Raw genomic sequence first — 10,725 nt, 5'->3', positions numbered from 1 at the left:
TCGTATTTTGTTTTTTCTCGTCAAGTGACTAGATACTGTTATCTCGTCCGACATTCTCGATACCAGGAATTCTTACTCAGATGTCACTGCCGATGACATTCGTTTTGCGACGAACATCGATTATAACATCTCTACTGCGTAACCAGACTGCCACTTATTCTGGGACGTATTATAACAGCATCGCATATAGTTATCAAATATATTCGTAAAATTGGCCCCCTTTTCTTAAATTTGGTTGTCTGTAATATATTATCGAGAGTATCGATGTCATATTAGAGTGCGTAAAATAACTAGGGCTTTGTTTATATAATAAACACTGAAATATACTCAACCATTCTTCATTTTTAAAATTGACCAAATCCTTATGTCAAAGTTAGACTAGGCTGCAATGTGAAAATTCCTGCTAATAAATACCATGCATTTTATGCTTTCTCTTGGGAATTTTTCATGAAAAATATGTTAAGACATGAGTTCAAAACATAGCTAATAGGTTATTAACTTTATCGTGTTTACATTAAAGTAGAATCATTTGGAACCTATTCAAACTTTCTTTGAAAATGGAGGCTGCTTCTTTTGTGATGATGAGGAAGAAGGATGATTCTGAACAGCCTCTCAAGAAAAAGATTAGTTTTATTTTATTTCGCTTCTGAAGTAACTATAGCCGTTTGGACATAAGGTATTCCTTAATAATGACCACGAATTGAGTTTTTCTGTTTTTTTCTGCATCAGTAGATGATTGTTATGAGATTCTTGCCATGAATGAGATTTTACTTAGGTACTTACGTTCAGTCACTTCTTATGCAGGATGGGTCTAGGGTAGCTACTTCTGCCTAAGTATGGCGAATTATTCTCAAGTAGGTCTTCTATTTTTGACAAATGAACTCGTCCTTATTCAAGCTGAGAATATGGAAACAAAGCCAAAATCCTGCTTGCAATGAGGCAGATTACATTTCCCATAAGTCCCGTACGTTTGTAGTATAGGTGTGACTTTTATATGTTGAGAGAATTGAGATAAGTCTAGCCTTGGCTTGACTGTTGTTTGAGAAGTGTGGATCTCAGGGGTGTAACTGGATTTATCAACCACTTGTAATAAGAGGGACCCGGAGTTATTAAATTCGACGGCTTCCGTTTCTCATATACCCTCATAGCAATACCAGAACTTTTACTAGTAGACAGAAGGCAACGACACCCAAATGACCTTGCTGAAGTAACCTTCTTCTGTAGATGGTGGTTATAGAAGCCGATGATTCAAAGCAGTGACATCAAAGTATATTCAGAACTCTTATATTATAATCTGAGGAGATGACAGACAGAGATGAGTAAGCATCAGCTTCTGTTCATCAAAAATGAAAATGAAAAATCTGGTGCTTGCACCAATATACTGATAAATAAGAATACACCAGTTTCGTGAGTACTATATGCTCAAGTTAGTTCTCTTTCATACAAAAATCGGGCAAACTTGAAAGGTCAGTTCTTTACAACTTATGAGCTTAAATTTTCACAAGATTAAGGTTTAACTTCAGTAGATACGATCCAGACTCTCGGGGTTAATGGAAAATCTTCCTTGCCTGTTAAGGTAACTACTGGTTCTAATTCAGAGTCACTGCGAAGACGAGAGACACAAGGTCGTTTTAGTGCAGGAATCGTACCTCAAGGAAACTTCAAAGCCGATCAGTTATTCAGAACTGAACTGTCAAAAAGCATAATAGTAGCTGATAAATCTGAGACCCTTTTTTATAATCGTTATCCAGTTGATAGCAAATAGGAAACTTCGTACGTCGCTGTACTGGCAGACTGATTTAAGATCCGTGAACATCGCAACGAGTTCTCTGGCATGAAAATATCAGCTAGAGTTTTTATTATTACTACTGTCATCATTACTTCCGGGACTGCCATACCTCTGGCCTTGATTGTCTCTGTCACCAGGGCCTAGTGATCTAAATGTGGCCGGAAGGTTATCAGAAAAGTGTCACAACTACAGAGACTATTGTACCTTGAATATGTTTTGTTATCACATGTCAATCTTATAAAAAGTGAGCGAGTCTGACTTACAGCGCAAAAAGCACCTGTTAACAGGACACTTGGGTTACATTATTTGGTAATGGGGTCAGGATAAAAGTTAAGGCCATGGTAGTTATGGAAGGTCTCCTACAGACGGTCATTAACATAAGAGTGTTAACAAGAATATGTGTCGAAGAGCTCTTAATATAGGACATTTCAATACTATTACACAAGGATAAACACGTATATACATATATATATATATATATATATATATATATATATATATATATATATATATAGAGAGAGAGAGAGAGAGAGAGAGAGAGAGAGAGAGAGAGAGAGAGAGAGAGAGAGAGAGAGAGAGAGAGAGCCATTCCAAGTGTGAAATTGATAATTTCCTTGATGGAGCGATCATAAAAGCTGGGCAAAGAGAAGACAGTTGTTAGGCCGAGATGAACCGGCTACGGAGCTGCTGAAGTTATTTTGTCAGGTGTTCATCCTGGATCCCAGGTAGATAGATAGATAGATAGATAGATAGATAGATAGATAGATAGATAGATAGATATTTGTTCTCCTTACATATCCTGTTGTAAGGACTTTTCGTGATTAGGTTCTTACCAAGACCCAGAAAGAACAATAGAAGATTAATGGCCTGTGGTATCTGGGTAATTGGGCATGTTTTTCAAGGGCTGAGTGGCAACATCCTGACTTAATGAGAATTTTCTGTTTATATGCCTTCATTCGTCTGTCAGAAATAAGTTATTCAAATTTTTTGTTAGTACAAATTGATGAAAAGTTTATTTCTGAAGAAGGATGACTTTCATGAAGTTTTAATGTCATTTTAATGCGAATTTTCCACCGACACAACTCCTGGCCAAGTTGATGACGTTGTTTGTTGATTATTCTTTACTTTATGTTCTGGATTTGTCAACGCATTCTCTCTTTATCATTTGTGTTCTTGAGAAGTATACCTAATGGGAGTAAGACACAGGGGCAAAGCGAGATGAGACTAAAAAGATGGACTCTGCAAACACAGCCATTAACTATAAATGTATGTGGATATGTATGTGAATATCTAACTCATTTCCATAAAGAATACCTGAGATTAATGTTTTAATCTTCTGGAAGATTAAAATTATATCACTCATACCTGACTATGAAATGACGTAGTATTTTTTACTTATTTACAATATCTTCCTCTCCGAATGAAAAAAAAAATATTCAAAATAAAATTCTTCGTTCCTCCAGTGTGGGGTGTGTATCAAATTTTATAAATACAAAAGACATGAGGAGTTCATTTCTGACGGACGAATGAAAACATGTAAACATAAAAACTCCGTTGATCACGATGGTGCTATTCACTCCTTAAAATACACCCCTAATTAACCAGATTCCATAGGTCATTAATCTTCGTTTATTCTCCCTCTGTGGCTTGGTAACCATCACGGTCCAGACAGAACTGTGTCTGGACCGTGGTAATCATGTACTCACGAAAACTTCTTCCAACACGTCATCTGTAGTGCGGCAACATCTGCGCATCTTCATGAGTTTTTTTTTTTTTTTTTTAGGTTTCTGTAAAAGAAAACCATTGAGATGGCGATTTGTCTGTCCGTCCGCACTTTTTCTGTCCGCCCTCAGACTTAAAAACTACTGAGGCTAGAGGACTGCAACTTGGTATGTTGATCATCCACCCTCCAGTCATCAAACATACCAAATTGCAGCCCTCTAGCCTCAGTAGTTTTCATTTTATTAAAGGTTAAAGTTAGCCATGATCATGCGTCTGGCACCGCTATGGGTACCAAGAACACGGGCCACCACCGAGCCGTGGATGAAAGTTCCATGTGCGGCGGCTGATGGTTTCATGGGCCGTGGCTGAGAGTTTCATACAGCATTAAACGCTGTACAGAAAACAAGTAAAAAATGCGCCGAAGAAACTTCGGCGCATTTTTTACTTGTTATACATTTGTATAGATACAGAACTGAGTTCAATACCTGTTGATGTTAATTATCCTGCGCTTTGTCATATATTTGCCACAACGACCAGGCCACTCACTGGTCTAGATATCTTATACAATTGTCTCAACTATATTTAACAGATATATCCGTTCTCTGATGTGTACGTAGCTTGACGAAGCACGAGTTTTTATTATTTTTTTTTTTTGACAAGATGACTGGAAGGAACCTACTGTCCTTGACTTTGATTTTTAAAAGATCCCATTTCTGCTGACGCATTTATCATTCTATTTAGGCCAGTTGCAACTGTTTCCTTTACCCCACTTCTCTTTCCTTGCGGGTTTTGACATTTCGAAGTTACGAAGCAGCAATCCGATAGGTCGTTTTTAATAAAAAAAAATAAATAGAGAAAAACTGGAAGACCTCCAGCACATGAAAGATCTGAGCGGCTCAGTTATATCTTGAAAGATTAGATCTATGTTATTACATTAATATCCAGGAGATATACATATATATATATATATGTATATATATATATACATATATATATACATACATAAATACACACACATATATATATGTGCATGGATACATAAATGTATATGTATATGGATATATATGTGTATATATATAAATCATGTATATATATATATATGTGTGTGTATATATATACATGAATACATATGTGTATATATAATATTATGTATATATATATATTATATACATTATATACAATATACACATACATATATTATATATAAATATATATATATATATATATATATATATATATATATATATATATATATATATATATATACCTGTATATATGTGTGTGTGTGTGTGAAGAATAGTTGCTTTTCTATTTTGGACAGCGTCCTGTCATGGTGATAAACCTTTGCTCGCAAATCTTAACAACAGCTGTCATAAGTGAAGACTACAGATGATATGCATAAATGGCTCCTCAGCCGGAGACATTTCTCAAGTTACTCCCGTTCTTGTCATGAGACGCACCATCCAGCGTCACCAGTAAATGATATAGTAACCGTAATAAAGAGTCCAAACGGAAACCATAGCCATTTTGGGGACAGTAGCCCTTGTTAAACCATACAACAGGTGCGTCTGAATTACCCAGGTTCGGATAGACAGGTGTTAAGCATGGACGTATAACACGCTCGGGAATAATCAACTTAGTTTTTCGATTACGTTTCCCAGGTACATGGTTTGTTCACAGGAAGCCATTTCGTGGGTTATACGGGTCGCGGCAGAAAGCGTTCGGCGTTATCTGAGGATTTGTGCACAGCTGATCGTTTTTCCTTTTGGGATAAACTCGTGTAATATTTCTTTTTCGTATCTAAACATACGTTTTGGGTCACGCAAGTAGGAGAGAGAGAGAGAGAGAGAGAGAGAGAGAAGGAACGGTAGACAGTCAGATAGATGTGGATTTGGGGGAAGCATGTTACGAAATTACAAACAAATTCTTTTTCGTTTCTGAAGACATTATATCCAGATATCTGAAAATAATTTCATTCAAATGTTTTCGTGCTTCACTTTTTCAAAAGCATTCTTACAAACTATAGTTTTTTTAGTCACTAAGCTTCCATTCAAACACAGGTACAGAAAATAGTTTACTTAATATATTATATATATATATAAATATATATATTTTTACTATAAGTTTATAATTTTTACACACACACACACACACACACACACACACATATATATATATATATATATATATATATATATATATATATATATATATATACATACATATATACATGTGTGTGTTTTGTGTGTATAAACTTGAGTAAAACATATATATATATATATATATATATATATATATATATATATATACATATATAACTTGTGTGTATTTTCTGTGTGTGTGTGTGTGTGTGTGTGTAAAAACTATGTGTGTGAATGCTTATAAAATATATATAAAAAATGTTTTGAATGAAATTTTATATATAGATAAATATATAAAATATATATATAAATGTTTTGAATGAAATTTCATATGTATATATATATATATATATATATATATATATATATATATATATATAATGAATGATAGAATGAAATTAAATACACACATATATATACTGTATATATTCCTGACTGTGCTCATTTCGTTAAAATCCCAGTGAGTTTGTTAACATAAGCAGTAAATCTGGTACCTATCAAATAAGCAACTGCGTGGTCGCAATCAAAGGTGAAAAGGGGTATAGGACCATTAACCCTTCCCCATAAAACTTGCTACGGAGCAAGAATGAATTCTCTAAAGTAATGAAAGATTAATTCTGTATAGAACTGGAAAATGTTATGTAGGAACAACCAGAAGGAAAAATGAGAAGTGGTGCTGGTAGGAATAATAAATATACACAATGGACGTGGAAAGCCTGGGGGGATTGCGAAACAAAGTGGAGTGCAATTTACTAGTTTGCTGCAAATAATCTCGTTACTGAAAGGACCTCAAGAGGCTTCTGCAAGTAAATGTCGAAATAGACGCGTAGTTCTAGAAACCACAACTGGGGCAGTGCACAGTCAATGAAAACTGGACTAGCATCAGTCAATTACATCAGTTAGGTGGAACAGAGGTATGGGATAACGTTACCCCATACCTCTGTTCAATCTAACTGATGTAATTGACTGATGTTAGTCCAGTTTTCATTGACTGCCTGCACTGCCCCAGATGTGGTTTCTAGAACTACGCGTCTATTTCGACACTTAATTGCAGAAGCCTCTTGAAGCCCTTTCAGTAACGAGATTATTTGCAGGAAACTAATAAATCGCACTCTACTTTGGTTCGCAGTCCCTCCCAGGCTTTCCACGTCCATTGCGTATTTTCATTAATCCTACCAACATCAATCCTCATTTTTCCTTCTGCATTTTCCTAAAACATCGGGTGAGACCTACGAAAACAATAAAGAATAAAAAAAAAATTTTAAGGAAAATTTCAGGAGGGAGATGAAGAAGGTAAAGTTAAATGTGTTAAGTATCCATGTATAGAAAGAGCGGAGTTAACCAAAGAGCAAAAAATAGACAAGAGAGAGATATGTGGACTAACAGGCGATTGATTCTGACAAAGCCATGTATTCAGTATTCAAGGAGTACCGTTGATGTTAGGTTAATCCACAGAATTACTAATGAAATATCCAATGGAAAAAAGAAGAAGAAGAAAAGACCTGCCAGAAAGGAGGGATGGATCATTAATAACAGGAAAGGGAGAGATTATGTTAGCTAGAACGTTGTAGGTAGTCATGAATAAGAAATATAATGGGATACTGTAATCCGAGTGGTATTCAAGAAGCTGAGGGAGACCTGCATTAGAATCAGTCATATCATTATTATTTCAGTAGATGAAACCTATTCACATGGAGCAAGCACACCAAAGGGGTCTTTGACTTGAAATTCAAGCTTCCATAGAATGTTGGTTTCAGCCTCCCACCGCAGACCCCACACTGCAGCAGTAACTGATCATGATACAGAGCCAGTGATTTTTTATCGCTCTGGGGGAGACGCAGACCTGCTATATCTGAGTGGCATGGCACGACACTAACCACTATACCAGTGGGCCAGCAATAGAATAGAATAGATTCGGAGATAGAAAGCGCCAGGCTGTGATGGATTCATAACAGAGGTGATTTTATTTGAAAATAAAGTTACCTTTCGCGTGCTCACTAGACTGCTTAGCAGAACATGGAATGTTCAAGCAAAGACTGATGATTGGCAACTGGAAATCATAGCAGATACTAAAGAGAGGCGACCTGGCAAAATTAGTAACTATAGAAGCATTGTACTTAATCACTTGGGATGACAATATTCGTATTTTTACAGCTCCAAAATTTTGTGTTAGACCCACTGTGCAATAGGGTATGGAATTTTAAAACTTGCTTCAGATGGCCCCTTTTTGACAATAAGAAGGTATTTGATAGTGTCCTCAAACAAATATTATTCAGCCCCTTGTGTCACTATTGTATATCATTAAATATGCAGAGCTCACTGAAATTATCCGGGAACATAGTAGATGGTAAAGTTACTGTTGATGTGATGTGAAATATATTTGCAGCAAATAGTGGAATACTATAGGGTAATGTTATGTCACCTTTGCTGTTTGCCTTTCTTGTAGATATTTCCAGCCAGAAAAAAAAATTAACCATTTCGTTGGACAGACAGCAATGCAAACTATAAAGTTATAGTGCTTTTTGATATGGGATGTACTCAGGCTCAGAGAAAATAAAAGATTTCCACCTCTAATCCGATCATTCATACAAAAATCATTTCATTCCTGTCTGAACTGTACAATTTCCGGAAGACTTTCATCCTTATCTTCTTCAGATCAATACCTCTAGTTCTGATACATCTGTCCACTGAGTTGCAGCTGTTCAGTTATAATGGGCGGCAAAATGACCATCATATGAGATACTGGTAATTTCACAATTAGCAGCTGTTACTGAAGCCAATGCCGAGTTTAATAGCTGTGATTACAAAAGTAATGCGTTGCTAGCACGAAGTCGCCACGCACTGCCCACTGGAAATATAGCACAAAAAAAAATTATGAAAACATTTACGTTATTAAGAGATTTTGTTCATACTGATTTGCAATCACTACAAGATACGCAATGATACATAGAGAGAATCGGAATGTGAAACCTATAACAATCTGTACATTAATAGTAAATGCTAAGACAGCCAAAACTAAACCTCTAGATTGGAAATGCAGTTTATTTATCAGAGCAGCAAGAGTAAACGCTTAGCAGAACTCAGAAAAGTACGATAGTATTTTCTGTAAGTTTTTATTTCATATTCAATCCATAATTAGGCCCTTTTTACCATTTTGGCTCCTTTTCCAGTAATCGTCAGGAAAAACAAAATAAGGAAAAAGTTCCAAACTTTGGAAGGAATGGGAAAGAAAAATTATAATTTGGCTTTATGGGGAATAAATATAATACTAATTCTTGAATGAGTTTATGAAAGTTTGAAGTGAATTTAGTCTTATCCCTTTTATTTCCACTTTCAATTAATCATCAACTTGCGACATCGAAAGAATTGTAAACGTAACGTTGATTTGCATAAACAAATAACAAACTTTAGCGGTCTTTTTTTTTTATAAAATAACCAGACGCCATCCACAATTTTATTTAGCAGTTCTATTGTGAACATTTTTCTTCGACATGGAATAATATCTCATATACGAATAGACCATATAATGACGAAGCGAAACTTTTAAAACTTTATCGAACTTAAAAAGTGTCCTACAGCAAGATATTTCTTTACGAAATCTTCTGTCACATTCAAAATTCAAGCCCGAGACGATGGTGTATATATCTGTACCTTATGGTTACCCTTCAAGTTACAAAAATGAATCCTACCGCAGAAGTTTATTAAGTTGTAAATTTTTTTGTGGGGAAGGGGAACATTTTCCATCCCAACAAAATGGAAGGATATAAGCTACCAACCCAGTTTTTTTGTCAGTTATATTGGTTTTCGTTATTTTATTGGTCGTCAGCACATCCGAAATAAGCTAAATAACTTGAGACTGGCCCCAACAACGGACGACAATTAAACACGAAATTTCCTGCATTGTATAAACTCTAAGGAAATACACTACCACAGTTCACCACCACGCAAAGATGATTATAACAAGGGATTAGAGATATCATTAATTTCTAATATAAAATTTATGGCATTTTTTCTACGCTCTAATGAAAACTCTTTTTGTAAATTAAGCACCTCTGCATCTTGACCTGAATGACGCATCTTTACAGAAAAATACAGAAAGTGTTGCTCTAGTGATCTATGAATTGAATAGTTCCTCATTGGACGGGTTGGTATCGTTTTCGGCTAGCACTCTGCTGGGTCCCATTCCACAATAAGCTGTAGGTCCCGTTGCTAGGTAACCATTTGGTTCTTAGCCACGTAAAATAAATCTAATCCTTCGGGCCAGCCCTAGGGGGCTGTTAATCAGCTCAGTGGTCTGGTTAAACTAAGGTATACTTAACTTATTTAACTTATGAATTGAATGATATATGATAAAGTTCCTAAAAGAAATTTTTTACATATTACAAAACCTTTTCATGCATAACAGAGACGTCTAAAAGCACACGCTGATTACCCTTCAGTATCTTACACCATTCAAATCAATCTTTAACGCGATCGCGGCGACCCTAAATTTTGATACAATGAAACGGTAGCCCATTTTCTTTAACTGCTTTAAAGATTCCACTTTTCTACTTGAACACAACCGCTGAAGTTACCCTTCGCTTTATCATCGTTTTTCTAAATGCTTCGCTTTTCTAAGCTTTGTCCTTTTATATTATTTCATCTTATGTATATGTAGTATCTCCCCATTTCCCAATGACTCATCTTTTTCATTTTTATTTCTACAGCTTCTGCACTCCTTTCATGTTAATCCACCAACCACGCTTCACGCCCCTGGCTCGAATCACGGTTCTTTCATTTTTTCAAACCATCACTTTCCAGTCATTCTTCTTCGGTACCGTAACCTCTGCGAAACGCTGGCAACTGTTTTCCTTTACCTGGTCTGTGATTGACGTTTTCTGCTTATACTTCTTACCAGTACTGTGCCCCTATTTAACTTATTTATTCAGTCGTACGCGTTAACGATTATTTGCGTTTTTAAACAATAGCTAACGGCCGTTTGGAGAGGGGAGGGGACTCCAGATTTTGGTATTCTAATAATTGCATTTAATGGTTTTCTAAAAGCTGTCGATGCTTCTTTCATATCCTCACACA

At 35.7% G+C, this 10,725-nt stretch overlaps 1 protein-coding gene across 1 annotated transcript in view; it reads left to right on the top strand.

The window, feature by feature from the left end:
* LOC136849023 (glucose dehydrogenase [FAD, quinone]-like) overlaps window positions 1-10,725 on the top strand; it is a 78,304-nt gene that overhangs the window by 55,935 nt on the left and 11,644 nt on the right. The gene's annotated exons all lie outside the window — the stretch shown is intronic.

This window comes from Macrobrachium rosenbergii, chromosome 20 (genome assembly GCF_040412425.1).
Source record: "Macrobrachium rosenbergii isolate ZJJX-2024 chromosome 20, ASM4041242v1, whole genome shotgun sequence".
Lineage (NCBI taxonomy): Eukaryota > Metazoa > Arthropoda > Malacostraca > Decapoda > Palaemonidae > Macrobrachium > Macrobrachium rosenbergii.
Note: the sequence above shows the minus strand (reverse complement) of the source record. Positions and strands in the feature narration are given on the sequence as shown.